Raw genomic sequence first — 18,109 nt, 5'->3', positions numbered from 1 at the left:
GTACCAGAGTGCCATCCTGCCAGGAAGGCCTAAACCTAGGGTCCTCCAATCCCTTGGGAGACCCCAACGAGTGGCATTCTATCTGGTCCCTGTTTGTGGGGGCCAGTACTGAACAGCGTTCCCTCAAGGTCTCCAAGACAATGGAGTTAGATCCCATGCTTTGGTTAGATCTCGGGACACAATGGGTGGGATTCACATTGTGACATCTTGCGAGATCGCTTTAGATCTTAATTTCACAAGGTCCTTCACTTGTGTTTATAACAATATAATTAATATACTATTAACAGAAAACAATAGTTAGAACAGGACTCTTCATCAATGGTGTCTTGTACTGATTTGGGCTGGTAAACTATGGCATTGTCAGCTTTGGTTCATGTTCTTAGAAAGCAGCGGGTCTGAAAATATTTGTTCCCAAGAAGTCAGATTGAAGCACTCATAACCATAAATTATACATGAGTTGATTATTAATTGCCATACAGATAGGGTTTCATTTTTTTTGACTTTTCTCCCCTCATCTCCTCTACCCAACTACACCTTGCTGAAGTACAATACCTTGGTCACTGTACATTAGCAGTACATCACCCAAGGGTCACATAGACTCATGCATGCTGAATAGTGATAAAGAAGTCCAGCCATTTTATCCCGTATGGCATTGTGATCAAGCCAATGATAATCTCCTTACTGCTGCACCAACTGCTGTTAACCATAAAAGCAGCCTTTGAGTCAGAAGATTGTGGGTTTAAGCCCCTGTCCAGGACTGCGGCACATAAACTAGGCCGGCTGTCAGTATAATACTGAGTGGGTGCTGCACTGTTAGAGTTGCCGTCTTTTGGATGAGACATTTAACCAAGGCTCCTCCCATGATGCTATTCAAGGAGAAGCAAGAGAGCTCTCTTGGCACCTCAGTCAATGTTTATCATTCAAACAACACCACCAAATGGTTTAATTGATCATCTCAATACTGTTGCATTGTGAAAACTGGCTGTTGTGTTTCCCTGCATTCCTCCCGGTGACCGGAGAATCCTGCCCGAGGTCAATGGGCTCCCACCGTAGCGTTCTTGCAGCTGGCAGGGCGGAAGAAACCAGCCCAATATCTCAAGCGTAGTTCATCCGCTGTGAAATATTTGGGGATGGCGTGCGGTTATTCAAGGCACTGTATAAATACAATATAGTTTTGTTGTTTTTTCTCTCTCTCTTTCTTTGTCTCTCACTCTCTTTCTTTTCCATTCTCTTGTTTTTTTCTTCCTTTTCATCCACACTGCCTGCATGGTGTAGTGGCTGACTGAATAACCTTGCTGCTGAACCAGTGGGGGAGCCCTCTGGAGCCCGGAGATAAATGAGATGTACGAGCTGTCAAATTAGTCACAATTAGTAGCAAATTATGGTCCATTTTTGTGTAGTTGGCTGTTGCTGTGACAACAGTTTTAATGAGACTGAGCAAATTTATTGCACTCTGGAGAGTGTAGAACCTTTCAGTCCATCAATCAGTTGGTTGGGTGGTTGGTAACCATTTGCAAGGTGATACTGGCTACTTTGTCCTTGGCTCATTTTAACGCCAATTTGCTTGAATACTGCCCTGTTGTGGAACTCCCAGACTCCTGCACAAGGGATGCTCAAGTTAGCATCCCACCAATTGGTATTCAGCGCTGTCTATCTTTAATGATATTTCTTAACATAATTAATCTAAACATCATTCTACATCTCAGGAGAGAGAAATGTAATGTTTAACATTTAACATAATAATTGGTCTCTGATAGCAATAAAGTGAAAATCTTTAAAGCTGAATACATTATGACTAGGATCATAAACCACTCATTGTGAAACAAAATTAGTTCCTTGGCAGCCTCATTCATGAAACAAGCTACAGATACTTAAGTTTTATGTATGTACGAAGGTTTGTGGTATTGGTTTGTAAGAACCAATAGTTCACAGTAGGTATTTTGTTTCACGTGGGTTACAGGACTGGTCCAACTGTCCCCAGAGTAAAAAGTGGAGAAAATAATGGGTCTTTATATAGTTGCCACTATGTGCATGGAGTGATCTGGAGTGGGGGTGGAGTGCAGGGCATTAGACATTGTTTGACCCCAAGTCAGAGTACAAATACCTTCATTTTAATTACTTTTTCCCCTCGCAGAAACAGTTATTAATTGTGCTATATTTCACTGCTATACCTAAACCATCTTCTTTCTCTGAATTTGAGTAATTATCTTTAATGGTTTAAATTAACACTGAATCATGCCAAGAGCGTTTATGGTTACAAGGGCAATTTCTTTAGCAAAGTGGAAAGTTCACATAAATTTGAAGGAAGCAGTCTTTGATGCACAAAAGTTGATTTATTTTTGCAGTGCATTAAGGGCAACCTTGTCCAGTAGAACTGTTGTCCCTTTACAAAGCTCGGCTGAAAACCGCTTAAACTCATTACCCGGCGACTCTTATAAGACCATAAGACATAGGAGCAGAAGTAGGCCACTAGGCCCATCGAGTCTGCTTCACCATTCAATCATGTCTGTGATGCATTCTCCTGTCTTCTCCCCATAACCCCTGATCCCCTTATTGATCAAAAACCTGTCTATCTCTGTCTTAAAGACACTCAGTGATTTGGCCTCCACAGCCTTCTGCGGCAAAGAGTTCCACAGATTCACCACCCTCTGGCTGAAGAAATTCCTCCTCATCTCTGTTTTAAAGGATCGTCCCTTTAGTCTGAGATGGTGTCCTCTGCTTCTAGTTTTTCCGACAGGTGGAAACATTCTTTCCACATCCCCTCTATCCAGGCTACACAGTATCCTGTAAGTTTCAATAAGATCCCCTCTCATCCTTCTAAACTCTTAATTTACTATCAGCTAAAGGTAAAGTCACGTTCATTATTCACTCCTGAGGTGGATACAACTTAAATGTCTGACTATTCCATCTCCATTCAATAATGTGTCTTTAATATAGGATAAACTTGCATCTTCAGTCTTCATATCAAGAGCTATGGGTATGTAGAAGTCGGGTTGGACAGACTATTTCACACGAAGGGTAATTTGAGCAGGAAATGCTTGCCCCCAAAAGGTTGCAGGTTCTGGACCAATTGGAATTTTTCAAGCATATCACCATATTTTTGTTGAGTGTGTTCAGGGGATATGATTAGGTGGATAAACGGTAGCACAGTGGTTAGCACTGTGGTTTCACAGTGCCTAGGGTTCCAGGTTCGATTCCCGGCTTGGGTCACTGTCTGTCGGGGTCTGCACGTTCTCCCCTTGTCTGCGTGGATTTCCTCCAGGTGCTCCGGTTTCCTCCTACATGTCCTGAAAGATGTGCTGTTGGGTGAATTAGACATTCTGAATTCTCCCTCCATGTACCCGAACAGGCGCCGGAATAGAAGACGGGATTCTCTCAGCTCAGGGCCAGGCCAGAGAATTGTCGCGATCGGCGTGAATCGGGCCACGCTCTACAGGGCCCCCCTGGCGATTCTCGGCCCGGGATGGGCCGAGCGGCCGGACCAAAAAACCGAGTCCCGCTGATGCCATTCTAACCTGGTCTTACTCGACGAGACCTCGGCGTGGAAGGGTCCGGGGGTGGCCTGTGGGGGGAGTGGGGGTCCGACCCCGGGGCGGGGGGTGGGGGGCCTCCGCTGCGGCCTGGCCCATGATTGGGGCCCACCAATCGGTGGGCCGACTTCTCGGGCTGGGGACCTCCTTTCTTCCGCGCCGGCTCGTGTAGCCCTGCACCATATTACATGGGGCCGGCGCAGAGAAGAGAACCACTGCGCATACGCAGACCCCGCAATGCCCAGTTGACGCTGAGATTGGCAGCTGGAGCGGAGTGGGCCACTCCAGTGCCGTGCTGGCCCCCTGTAGGGGCCAGAATTGCTGATCCTGAGGCCGTGTTGACGCCGTCGGGAAACGTTCACGACGGTGTCAACTCAGCCTCAGAATCAGAGAATCTCAAGTCCCGCCGGTGCCGTTCTAACCTGCTCTTAGTCAGCGGGACCTCAGCTTGGAAGAGTCTGGGACGGCCTGTGGGGGGGATGGGGACGGCCTGTTGGGGGGGGGGGGGGCGACCCCAGGGGGTGGCCTCCACTGTGGCCTGCCCCACGATCGGTGCCCACCGATTGGCTGGCCGGCCTTCGGGCTGGGGGCCTTCTTTCTTCCGCGCCAGCCCCTGTAGCCTTACAACATGTTGCGTCGGGGCTGGTGCGGAGAAGGGAGTCACTGCGCATGCGCGCGTTGCCGCTGGTGCCACTGCTCATGCGCGGACCCCGCGGCACCCTGTTAACTCCGGGTTCGCCGGCTGGAGTGGCGTAGGTCACTCCAGTGCCATGCAGGCCCCCTGTAGGAGCCAGATTTGCTGATCCTGAGGGCATGTTGACGCGACAGCGTTTACGGCGGCGTCAACGCGTCAGAGAATCCCGCCCGTGGCGACTGGGGCTTTTCACGGTAACTTCATTGCAGTGTTAATGTAAGCCGACTTGTGACAATAATAAAGATTATTATATTAACTTAAATTAAGTTCAATGGAATTGAAGTGCAGATCAACCATAATCTAATTAGATGGCGGGAGAGACTTGAGACTGAATGGGCGGTACTCCCCCCGCCGGGTCGGAGAATCGCCCGGGGCCGGCGTCAATCCCGCCCCCGCTGTGTCCTGAATTCTCCGCCCCCCCCCGAGATTCGGCTGGGGCAGGAATCACGTCACGCCGGTCGGTGGGCACCCTGCACCGGTCAGCGGGCCCCCCGCGGTGATTCTCTGGCCCGCGATGGGCCGAAGTCCCGCCGCTGATAGGCCTCTCCCGCCAGTGTGGATTAGGATTAAACCACCTACCTGACTGGCGGGATTGGCGGCGCAGGCGGGCTCCGGAGTCCTGGGTGGGGGGGTCTGACCCCGGGGTCGGGGGTGCCCCCACAGTGGCCTGGCCCGCGATCGGGGCCCATCGATCAGCGGGCGGGCCTGTGCCTTGGGGGCACTATTTTTCTTCCGCCTTCACCATGGTCTTTACCATGGCGGAGGTGGAAGAGACCTCCTCCCCTGCGCATGCGCCGGTATGACGTCAGCAGCCTCTGACGTTCTGGTGCATGCGTGGACTTATGCCGGCCGGCGAAGTCCTTTCGGCCCCAGCTGGTGTGGCGCCAAAGGCCGTTCACGCCAGCTGGCGGAGTGGGAACCACTCCGGCGTGGGCCTAGCCCCTCAATGTGAGGGCTTGGCCCCTAAAGGTGCGGAGAATTCCGCACCTTTGGGGAGGCCCGACGCCAGAGTGGTTCACGCCACTCCGACACGCCGGGACCCCCTGCCCTGCTAGGTAAGGGAGAATCCCGGCCAATGTTTTTCTCTGTTCCTATGTTCAAAAATTTACAATTCAACTGCACCCACCCCAATTCCTCATGAGTTTCCATCATTTACAATTAGCAGAGGATTTACTTGCTTTTGCCTTTTTTCACATCTCTCTGAAAACAAAATATGTTAACCTGTTAAGAGAAATGATGGCATTTACTGACCATGGGTTTTAGGCAGCAAGATTGTATCTGTCAAGAATCTGCCAAAGCTTGAATCAGTAAAAATCCATCCATTTACTTTAACTGATCTTTTGGAGGCGCTGTCAGTTATCGTTATTCAATCACTAACACAGAGATAGAGTGGTTTGTTCTTGAAAATAACATCTGTTTTCAAAGGTTGCAGCGAAGGAAGTATTCTTTTGACTTTGTCTGGATAGCTGCTGTCATGAATTTTCACTTGCCTCATTACTAAATAGGGGTCATCCTCAGCACATTGTTCAGTGACGAACGCATGAGGAACTAATTATGTTGTCTACCTAGCAATGAAAAAGCAATAGGTCTTGGCAAGACCACGTTTTTGAAAATGCGTGTTATTTTTAAAAAGCAAAGGAAACTTAGACCTGGGTGCAGGTTAGTTACTGGCATTTGGAGAGCTTTGTTTGAATCTAGCTCAGATTGACAGGATAAGTGTCCTTTGGCTGTTTAATGTTAAAATGCTATGTGAAAAGAGCTCATGCCTACTCAATCCAGTTTCGGAAAGACATGGCCTATTAAACAGAGGCGACCCTAACACGGTGTAAAAATAGCAGTCTCACATACTGAGATCACAATATGGCTACTGTGGAAAGTGCAGAAAGGTCATATTGTCTAGAAATAAGTGTTTTTTTTTAGAGGTTTGGAGCAGAGTGAAAGGAGCTAACTATTATACTGACGTAAGAATATCTGATGTCGCCACTTGGAGCTAAATTTTCCTGGTTCTGTCGAGTCAGGTTTGATGGGCGGGGTGTAAAAATAGGTGCAATCCTATCACAGAATCTTGCCAGCTGCAGGGGCTAACGAGTATTGGCTACATGTCCAACCAGGCAATTAGGCTCAGTTAAGTCCCCACTTGGGGTCACATTGGTGGCGCTAAGACCAAAGCCCAACCATTGCCTGGAGGTAGCCTCTCAAGAACAGGGCAAGGAACCAGCAAGGCCTCCTTACCTTCACCGTTTCTGGAGCTGTGAATGCCAGAGTACCACAGCTCCCAGTGCAAGCCATCCTGTGGAGAGCTTCCTCTTCCACGATGATGGTCACGGAGCTGTGGCCACACATTTTTCTTGTACTTTTATAAATCCCCAGAATGTGCTTCACAAGGCACACTCACATTCTCCTAACTACATTGCAGCACCCACCTCTCTTGGTGGAGTTGCTGACTGGGTCATCACGACGACTCCACCATTGGACTTGCTGGTTCCCTGGCACGCCCGCCCTTAGTGTCCAAAAGGTTAGGTGAGGTCATGGGGATAGGGCAGGTGTACTAACTTTGACCTTTCAGCACCCCACGATGTACAAAGCATATTCCAGCCCATGGGTAATAGAAAAGTATAGATGGATCATGAGAGGAAACGTGGAAAAGGGGGACATGGAAGTATCATAGAAGTTACAGTGCAGAAGGAGGCAATTCAGCCCATCGAGTCAGCACCGGCTGTGGAAAGAGCACATGCCCACACCCCACCCTATCTCTGTAACCCAGTACCCCACCCAACCAAATCTTTTTGGAAACAAAGGGCAATTTAACATGGCCAATCCACCTAACTTGCACATTTTTGGACTGTGGGAGGAAACCGGAGCACCCGGAGGAAACCCACACAGACATGTGGAGAAAGTGCAGACTCCGCACAGACAGTGACCCAAGCCGGGAATCAAACCTGGGATCCTGGAGCTGTGAAGAAAATGTGCCAATCATTGTGCTACCGTGCCCCTCTGCTAAAAGTGCTTAGTTTCTTACCCATTGACCCCCCAGCACACTCCTGTCAGTGACTCATGTGCTGCTTCATGTCCTGATACCCAAACTGTCCCTTAGTTGCTCCATACCCCAGAGGAATTCTGCAAAGAACATCTGAGCAGCCAGAGGAGGAATATGAGCAAAGCTGCCTCCATTTCTGCTCAAGGCACAGAGGTTTAACTGTATAGATGTAGCAGAAAGAAGAAAAGTATGTATTTGTAGCGGCACAATGGGTATGTACGTGGATGTTTAATTATGAGTGACTTTAATGTATAGAACATAGAACATACAGTGCAGAAGGATGCCATTCGGCCCATCGGGTCTGCACCAACCCACTTAAGCCCTCACTTCCACCCTATCCCCATAACCCAATAACCCCTCCTAACCTTTTTGGACTCTAAGGGCAATTTAGCATGGCTAATCCAGCTGACCTGCATGTCTTTGGACTGTTCGATTCCATGCTGGGTCACAGTCTGTGCGGAGTCTGCACGTTTCCCTGTGTGTCTGTGTGGGTTTCCTCTGCGTGCTCCGGTTTCCTCCCACAATCCTAAAACAGCATAAAGATAACTTGGGAACTACACACCGAGTCAGTTTCACTTCAGTGATGGGGTGACTTCTAGCAACAGTCATTCGGAACAAAATTAATAGCCACATGAACAAATAAGAGTTTATGAAGGAAAGCTAGCATGGATTTCTGAAGGAATAAGCATGTTTAACTAACTTGGAGTTTTTTTTGAGAGGGTTGATGAGGACAATGCTGTTGATGTGGTGTGAGTGGACTTCAAAATGGGTTTCGAGATGGTGTCGCACAACAAACCTGTGAACAAAGTTACAGTTTACAGAATAAAAGTGACAGTAGCAACATGGAGATGAAATTGGCTGAGTGACAGGGAGTTGTAGCGAATGGATGTTTCTTGGGTGGAGTAAGGCTTTGTAAAGGAGTCCGTAAAACAAAGTGCAGGGGCAGAGGGACTTGGGTGTAACGGCACATAACTCCTTGAAGGTGGCTAGACAGGTTGAAAACACGGTTAATTAAGAATACAGTACCTTAGGCTTCATTAAAAGAACCATAAAGTACAAGAGCAAAGGTGTGATGCTGAACTTTTATAAGACACGAGCACAGCCTAAGCTGGAGTACTGCATGCACGGCACTTCTGAAAAGAGATGAAATCAGGAAAATGAAGAAGCGGACAAGGTAATGGGGAGATGGCAGGAGAATGGCACAAAGTGAATGCCTCCGTCGGAGAGCTGGTGCAGACATGATGGGCTGAATAGCCTGCTTCTGCCCTGTAAGAATTCTGTGAATCTGCAATTCTGTGATTCAAATTAGGTATTTGTCACCTCAGTTCCAGCCTACTGTTTTATAACTTACCAGGGCTATTAATATGGCACTGTCATTAAAATTCAAAGGGTTAATTGCTTGCGACATCGCCTGTTTGTACCGATAGCTTTAACCGTGCCAAACAAGTTGTGATGAGAAGGAAGCAAAGAGAATTAAAGAGATGCAAGAAGGAAATGTGGAAGAAAGCCAGCATGTTCAATCTCCTGTTGACTAATCAGTTTCCAGAGCTATTATACCGACCGTGGTGATGAAAAGATTGCGTCGTAGCCTGAACAACAAAAACTAGTAATTGGAAGCAAGAAGAAATGTTATTAACGTTACACTCTAATCTTACAGACCCAGTGTAAATAGATGCTGGCCCTTTACAAACTTTAACACAATCACCCAACATTGTTTTGAAAGTAGAATAGATTCGGAAATTATTCAAGTAGAACACAAACCTGTGCATGGTGTCAATCTTTACTATTATAAATTTATGATGCGTGTGTCGCCAACAGGAGCTTTAAAGGTCACTGTGCAGAAGAAGCTGATAGCCAGCCAAGGAAATTTGTGTTCTTTTAAGTATCCTAAGATATTCTTTAAAGCGTAGCCACATTCCACATTTTGAATTTACGTCCAAAATCTGTTTTCAGTCCAGGAGATCAAGATCACCTGCAGAATAAATAACTGTTTTTGTTCAATGTTTTACGTGTTCAGAGTTCAATATCTAAGAAGATTTAAATCTATGTTTTCCATCCAAATACTTAAAATAACTTTTAACATATTGTACTGATTCGGCTTGGTGAGAAAAGAGAGAATGGCTCACTCTGCAATATGTGATTTTAGGAGAATTGGATTGTCAATTTAGTGAGTATTTAACTATTTAAGCGCTGTAACATTAAAGGAAACACAGAGACAGTGGGCGAGATTCTCCCACCACACCAGGGGGTGGGATTCTGCAATAATGGGGCTATGTCCCCACGCCGGCGTGAAAGGCGGAGACAACCACTCCGGCGTCAACGGTCCCCGATAATGGGGAATGCTCCCCTTCCTAGGGGGCTAGGTCAGTGCCGGAGTGGTCCCTGCAGCTCCAGCCGGCTCAGAACAGCCGGTGCGAGTTCACGCATGCGCGCTACAGCTGGCATATTTCCGCGCATGCGCGCTGTGGCCGGCGTACTTCCGTGCAAATGCGGAGTGGCCGCCGTGATTTGGCGCATGTGCATGGGTTCCCTTCTCCGCGCTGGCCCCCGGGCAATATGGCGGAGCCCTACAGGGGCCCGGCGCGGAGGAACATAGGCCCCCACAGAACCAGCCAGCCCACTGATCGATAGGCCTCGATCGCGGGCCAGGCTACCGTGGGGCTCTTCCCGCTCGGGGTCAGATCCCCCCCGTCCACCTTCCAGGTTTTGCCGTGTGGGACCTGAGTAACCTACGCCGGTGGGACTGGCCAAACTCGGCGGCCACTCGGCCTATCGGGGCCCCGACCGGCGTGGAGAGAATCCCACGGGCGCCCGAGATTCAGTGGGGGAGAATCAGGAAACTGGCGTCGGGGGGGAGGCGGGGCGCGATTCTCGCGTCACCCTGGGGATTCTCCGACACGGCACAGTTGGAGAATCCCATCCAGATTTCAGGTGTGGCACACTCCCGGGAATCTCCACTTCTCCAGCCGACCAATGGGGTTTCCCACTGTGGGCAGCACGACACCATTGGGAAAATCCCCGGGCTGCCGGCGCAACTGAGAATCCCGAGAGCGGAGAATCCAGCCCAGCTTTTCTCGACTGTTTTAAAAGAAGGGGAAATCATGTTTATCATCCGAACTGGTGTCATAATATGCACTCATGCATATCATGAGGTAAAGACAGGCAGTGATAGGCACCCAGGTCAGCCAATCAACACACAGGACAGAACACAACCAATCACGGGGCTCCCTACTATAAAACACACGCGGCATCAACACTCCGCCTCTTTCCACTGGTGACAACTGTAGTGACAGTCAGGGTGTATATATCAGTTAGCACCTCCTAAACGTGGCTCAGAGATAGTCTGGTCTAGTTAGTCAGAGTTAGCATTCTTAGAGTAGTAGAGTGTCAACCCACAGCAAGCTGTGTGCCTTGTCACAGAAGTTCAATAAATCGTATTGAACCAACGTCTAAGTTTGGTGTCGGCTTTCCTGTTTTACTGCATCCAGTTGCAGACCGTGTTACCCCAGGGTCAATAACACAACAACTGGTTAATGCCATCAAAAAGGAGAGGTGGCTTTACTTCACCCGATGCTGCTAGCCAGAACTGGAATGACTTGGGAGATGCCACAGTGCACAATTCCCACCAGGCCTGCGAGAGGATACCTGGGAAGAAATTTGCAGCTCCCAAGCTGGGTAAATAAAAATGAGTGGTGTGGCAATCTGATGGTGATGGTGACTCCATGGAGGATCTGGACCATTATTTTATTAACTTCCAGGGCAAACTGATCTTTTCCTTTCCAAATACAAATGCTTGCTGTTGGATTATTTAAAAATTGGTTCAGCCACTCTGGGGAATGAGAATTACACACATCCACATATAAATACGTTTGATCACAAGCTATAAAAAGTAAAATTGTCCGCGACACAATCTCGTAATTAATAAAATTTGATAAACATTAGAGAAAAAAAGTGATAATCGTGGCTTTGTAACTCGTAGCTTTCACTAGCTAATGTTTTAAATTTTCAAGAAGGTTTACCTCAGGATATTTTAACTTCTACCTTCGCCCGACATGTATGAACTAATCTCCAATTCGAACCGTGCAGAAACTTTTCAAAGTGATTTTACTTTGCAGCTTTACTGCTATTTCCTGTTTGTGTGTCTGTGAAAATTCTTGAATCTGCTTGGCCAGTCTGATGACACATCTCCAACCCTGTGGTTTGAATATTCAGTGTCGAACACTGCAGACAATTGCAATATCACCGATTGAGGTGAAATTCACACCAGACGAATCACGAGATTGGGCGGCACGGTAGCACAGTGGTTAGCACTGTTGCTTCACAATGCCGGGTTCAATTCCTGGCTTGAAACACTGTCTGTGCAGAGTCTGCACGTTCTCCCCGTGTCTGCGTGGGTTTCCTCCAGGTGCTCCGGTTTCCTCCCATAAGTCCTGAAAGACGTGCTTGTTAGGTGAATTGGACATTCTAAGTTCTCCCTCTGTGTACCTGAACAGGCGCCGGAGTATGGCGACTAGGGGATTTTCACAGTAACTTCATTGCAGTCTTAATCTAAGCCTACTTGTGACACTAATAAAGATTATTATTATTATTAGATACTTCAACGTAACTAGTCCTACTTAGTTGTGAGTGGTCTGCACCTTTCCTTCCCTCCTGACTGCAAACTCTGGAGACATTAAGACTGATAGGTAGGGAAAGAGATTAAGGCAGATATCTGGTGAGCAGAAGCCTTTCTACAACCAGAGTAGCAAACCCTGGTTGATTTTGGCAGCAATGTCAGTGCACATTCGCTGGCAATTCAGGCTTGTCCCTTCTGCTAATTTGAATTTATGGACGATAAGAGAATAGTGTAGAGGGACTTTAGAGGGGTTTCACAGGATGGCGCAACATCGAGTGCCGAAGGGCCTGTACTGCGCTGTAATGTTCTATGCTCTATGAATATGTGTCCTGGAAAATCTTGGCGTTAGCACATCTTGGTTGGCATGAAATAACATTTCTGTCATGGCACCATCTCATAAGATGCTGTAGTTCACCAATAAAGAGGAAATTGTCACAATGCTGAATAATTGTAACAAGGAATAAATATCAACAAAACTGCTCCTTTTTATCCTGATAAATTGGAGGTCCTGGCACAAGAGGGGCGCCAAAGAAGAATGACCTTGATTGAGGCCGAAGGTCAGCCTCCATTATAATGAGGTCAGTGAACTGAATTAGTGCAATCGCTTAGCTTTTAGTGGACTGGCAAAAAAATATGTTTGCAAGAATCTGGAAAAGGATGCAAGAACGAGTGTATCACTCATTTCTGATGGGGCTCATCAAGCATGGCACAATCCTAAATTGGTAACGGCTGTATCCTCCAGGGAGCACCATTTAAAGCATTGCACACAACTATTGTTCACAGTTTGTTTCAGTGTTTTAATATGGGTGGCATCTCTTACTTCCAGGTGAGGAATGATAAACAATGTGCTATCTTTCAGGCAAAGGTGCTCCATTGCTCTTAAGAACTTTTTCGTGGATCTTCCATTGTTTCACCCTCTTTAAATAATGTCGCTACCATGGATAATGGGGAATCATGCTTGTTATTTTGATGATTGCCAGTGATATATTCTATGATCAAATACTGCCGAAACATTAATTGAACAGAAACTCTTTCTGTTCATGTCGGTCATGGGTATTGAAATGAGAATCCTTGATGAGCACAAAGACTACATTGTGTATTTGAAGGAACGCTGCCACATCTTCAAAGATCTGTGCCCTGTCTACTTGATGTCCTCTTTGAAATTTATAAAGATGTGGGGCTGGGTTCTCCACTGTCGGGATTCTCCATTGCGCCAGCAGCTCGGGGGTTTCCCGACAGTGTGGGGCGGCCCACAATGGGAAACCCCATTGGCCGGATGGCGAGATGGAGAATCCCGGCGGCGCGCCGTGGCGGGCCGAAGTATCCCGCCCGTGGTTCTTACAATCCTAGTATGTGCTTGTTATGTGTGTACTGGAGTAATAATCTTTATTAGTGTCACAAGTAAGCTTACATTAACACTGCAATGAAGTTGCTGTGAAAATCCCCTCGTCACCACATTCCAGCACCTGTTTGGGTACACTGAGGGAGAATTCAGAATGTCCAATTCACCTAACAGCATGTCTGTCAGGCTTCTGTACCTTCTGCCTGATGGAAGGGTCTGCCTCAGGAAGGCAAAGCCTGGGTGGGAGGGGTCTCTGATAATGCTGTCTGCCTTCCTGAGGCTGTGGGAGGTGTAGACAGAATCAATGTGGGGATGGCAAGCTTGTGTGATGCGTTGGGCTGATTTCACCACACTCTGCAGTTTGTTGTGACCTTGGACCGATCAGTTGCCGCACCAAGCTGTGATACAGCCGGTTATGATGCTCTCTACCGCACATCTGTAGAAGTTTGAGAGAGTCGATGCAGAGTAGGCCAAATTTCTTTAGCTTCCTTTTGTGAACAACTCTCTTGCTGCTCACTCCTCTCTAGCTGGTTCCAAACTGGGCAGTTCTATTTATGCAGGGAATCTGCTCATGATTTCTCCGTTCCCCCCTCATTGGGGAAGCTCATACTCCCGAAGGATTGTGGGATTGCCATTAGTCCCCAGCCAATGGTAAGCAGGCAGGTTATAACATCCCTCCCCCCCCAAAGTCCAAGGAATCCACCAAAGACCCTGGCTAAGGAGGGAGCCGGGCTCCTTTTGCCGCAGGCTGGACACCATTTGCACCAGGCGCAGGATCGGGTGGCATGTCACGAGACGGAGAACAGCGCTTCCGTGATGAACGGCGTAACGGTCCACGGCCCGTGGGCCCAAGGACTTCTCCTCTGAGGCTTCCTGTGTCTCCATCTCGGAGTCGGAGTCGGCTACCTCCGTCATCTCGGCGTCTCTATCACAACGACCTGCGCAGGCTTTGAGTGCGGCACCAGAGGAAGATTGTGAGGAATACTCTCCACTGTGTCTGGTCTCTGTTGCTGTAGAAATGAGCTCCAGGATGGGGAATCTTTGGAAGAAATGGTCTTGTGGATCGAACGTGGTCTACATGCTTGCGCTGGAGACGATCCTGGGCTTGCACCTGGTAAGTGATAGGGCCCGTTCAGCGAAAGATAACGTCAGGGACCCACTGGGCACCATCTGCAAAATTTCGAACGAACACCGGGTCACCCGGCGCAAACTGCCGAATCAGCTGATGCCAAGGAAAACCATGTCCCTGCCGTTCTTGAGTGCGGCGTACTTTTGCACCAATGTTTGGAAAAACCATGCTAAGGAGGGTGCGAAGTCTCCGGCCCATTAGGAGCTCCGCGGGAGCTATCCAAGTCACCACATGTGGAGTGTATCCGTGTGGAAGCAATGGGTGGTATTGGCTGATCCTCTCGGAACAGTCCCAGCAGAGGCTTATGATCAGTCACGATAATGAAGTGGCGGCCATACACATACTGGTGGAAGTGTTTCACCACAAAAGACCACTGCCAGTCCCTCCTTCTCAATCTGCGCGTACTTCTTTTCCGCTGCAGTCAATGTGCGGGAGGTGAAAGCTATCAGCTGCTCGGCCTCGTTCTCCGTCTTATGGGACAGGATAGCCCCAATACCATACGGGGATGCATCACACGTGATGAGCAAAGGCTTTCCATGATCATAGTGGGTTAGTAACCCAGACAACGACAACTGTGTTTTACCCGCCGGAAAGCGGTTTCTTGCGGCTGACCCCAAACACAGGTGTTGATTTTTCTTTAGCAGAAGGTGCAACGGGGCCAGCGCAGTTGCCAGATTGGGGAGGAACTTCCTGCAATAGTTTACGAGGCCGAGAAAAGAACAAAGATGCGAAGTGTCAGTCAGGGCGGGGCCTGTTGAATTGTGCGCACCTTCTCTGCGACCGGGTGCAAACTTTTGCGGTCCACTGATAACCCAGATAGACTACTTCCTTTGCCTGAAAGACGCACTTTGTACGACGTAAACAGACTCCAGCCTCTGAATAGCGTCTAAGGACAGCCTCCAAATTTTCCAAATGTTCCTGCTCCGACGTCCCTGTAATCAAAACGCCGTCTAAGTAGACAGCGACATGCAGTAATCCACTCAAGATGCCCTCCATGACGCGTTTAAAAATAGCGCAGGCAGAGGATACCCCAAAGGGCAAACGTGTATATTCATTCAGGTCCCGGTGTGTATTAATAATTACGTGTGGCCGGGAGGCAGGCTCCAACTGTAGGTAGGCATGACTCATATCTAATTTTGTGAACGAGAGTCTGCCTGCAAGCTTCGCGTAGAGATCCTCTATGCGAGGCATTGGATTTCGGTCGAGCCGGGAAGCCGTATTCACTGTAAGTTTATAGTCGCCGCACAAGCGAACTGTGGCATCTGGCTTTATTATTTTTGCTGCCCAGTCAGCGAAACGGACGGGCCTGATAATACCCAAGGACTCCAAACAAGTGAGCTCCCCTTCCACCTTCTTGAGCAGGGCGTAAGGCACTGGGCGTGTCCGGAAATAGCGCGGCATGGCTCCTGGTTCAACTTGGATACAGGCTATGGTCCCTTTAATTTTCCCCAAACTGGGCTGGAATACATCTGGGTACCGACCTAGTACCTCCGTTTGGAGGATGTGCTGCCACTTCAGCCGCAAATGGCCCAACCAGTCCCGACCCAACAATCTGGGCCTGTAGCTGCACATCACGATAAGTGGGAAACGCGGGGAGCTGCCACACAATGCAGCTGCAGGCAGTCATCCTCCGTCTCCGCGTCCTCGGGATTAGTCGCCACAGGTTCATCCAAATGGAGGGTACGGCCCCTGGGCTGGACCCAGTTTCTGTCGGAATGACGGCGCCTCTGGCGCCCCCAGGACCAGCGTCCAGGACCAGCGTCCACGACGAGGTTGGCGCCCACAAGTCCGACACTGACATGGCTCCTCATCCATTGGTTCTAAAGAAGGCTCCCCTCAGGAAGGAACGTCCGGCAGCCACTGACGTCAATCCGGACGCCGCCCCGCCCAAGGTACCACAGAGGTGCGGGGAGACGCTTTTGGACGGAAGGGGTTGTGCCCCAAGGTGTGCACCTCCATGCCCTGTAGCTCCTGTACTCCCCGTTCTGCGCTCTCTCGGGACAATACTATCTGAATGGCCTGTTGAAAAGTCAATGTTGGCTCAGCTAACAACTTTCTCTGGGTGGCCGCATTGTTAATACCGCAAACCAAACGGTCGCGTAACATCTTTGACAAGGTCTGACCATAGTCACAGTACTCCGCAATCCTTCGTAGCCTGAATAGAAAGTCAGCAAGGGATTCTTCTGGGGTCCTCTCAGCGGTATTAAACCGGGAACGTTGGACTATCGTAGATGTGAATGGGTTAAAATGTTGCCCCACTTAGTTTACAAGTTCATCAAACGTCTTGGTGTCCAGCGCAGCTGGGTACGTAAGGCTCCTAATCACCCCAAACGTGTGCGGGCCACAGGCGTGAGCAAAATGACCACCTGGCGCTCATTTTCGGTGACGTTGTTTGCCTGGAAATAGTAATGCATCCGTTGTGTGTACTGGTTCCAACTTTCCAGCAGCATCAAAGACATCCAAACATCCATACAGAGGCATGGTGTAACAGAAAAAAAACTGCCAACCTGCATCCAACAAAAATCCAGGGAGGTGGCTTCAGCAACGCAGACAGCTATCCACTTTAACCCTCATTGCCAGTTTTGTGAGGGCCACGAAGAATCCAGTACGAGTTTTCAGGATACAAAGAAATAACATTTATTTACAATAACATGTAAATATACAACAGCAGCAGCAACTCCCTCGCTGCTCACTCCTCTTAAGCTCGTTCCAAACTTGTCAGCTCTATTTATTCAGGGAATCTGCAAATGATTTCTCCGCCCCCCCCCCTCATTGACGACGCTCATACTCTCTAAGGATTGTGGGATTGCCATTAGTCCACAGCCAGTGGTAGGCAGGCAGGTTGTAACACTTCTGTAGGAAGTAGAGACATTGTTGGGCTTTCTTAACGGTTGCATCAACCCGAGTGGACTCCGCACAGACAGTGACCCAAGCCGGGAATCAACTCTGGGACCCTGATGCTGTGAAGCAGCAGTGCTAACCACTGTACTACCGTGCCGCCCATAGCTGCGTGGTGTGGCAGCTGTCCATTGCTGACACCTAAAAGGATCTGTACATTTTGTACCATTCTCTGCAGAACCTTCATTGCGAGGTGGGTGGTGGACTTGATGGTGAGCATGTGGTAATTTCTCGCTAATGGCAGCTTGTTTCCACTTCCAGCCTATTTTTACAGAGCTGGTTTCTGGGGTGGAGTGGGGAAGTCACGATAGCTCGCAACAGGAAGCCCAGGGTAATGAATGAGCCAGTTGCAGGCTCTCTTCATGCACCAACTGTTTTTATTGGACAGCACATTGCCCCGCAGTGGAGCTGAGCCTACGTATGGAATGGCGACAGCCAGCCGGCAGCAGTCGAAGTGGAACAACAATGCATCCTGCAAAGCAGCCCAGCATGGATCCACTGTGCTGCGAGGGCCACAGCCAGGGCCATAACCATCCCTGGAGGAGTTGCCCCTCCACAATGATGGCCTGACTGATGTGGCCACAGCATATTTTGTTCCAGGTACAGCTTTTCAGAGGGTGCCTCAGGTACCCCACTATAATGGTTGTGCTCATTTCTTCCAGTGGGGCTGCTGGATACCCAGAGCCAAGGACACTCCCATTGGCCCTCCCACCATTCATAATTAGACAGAGCTCCTGGAGGGCCTCCTGGATGTGCCACCCCCACTCCCCCGAGAAATCTACCAGGATTCCGCCACTGCCACTTCCAGGTTCCTGACTGAAATTCAGCCAAATGTAGGAATTGAAATCATGGCGCTAAAATTCA

The 18,109-nt window shown here is 48.8% G+C and overlaps 1 protein-coding gene across 3 annotated transcripts in view; it reads left to right on the top strand.

Moving 5' to 3' along the window:
• Positions 1 to 18,109, top strand: part of gpc5a (glypican 5a) — a 1,363,183-nt gene that overhangs the window by 1,127,420 nt on the left and 217,654 nt on the right. The gene's annotated exons all lie outside the window — the stretch shown is intronic.

Source organism: Scyliorhinus canicula, chromosome 14, assembly GCF_902713615.1.
Source record: "Scyliorhinus canicula chromosome 14, sScyCan1.1, whole genome shotgun sequence".
Taxonomy (NCBI): domain Eukaryota; kingdom Metazoa; phylum Chordata; class Chondrichthyes; order Carcharhiniformes; family Scyliorhinidae; genus Scyliorhinus; species Scyliorhinus canicula.
The sequence above is the reverse complement of the archived record's forward strand: the minus strand, read 5'-3'. Positions and strand labels throughout refer to the sequence as shown.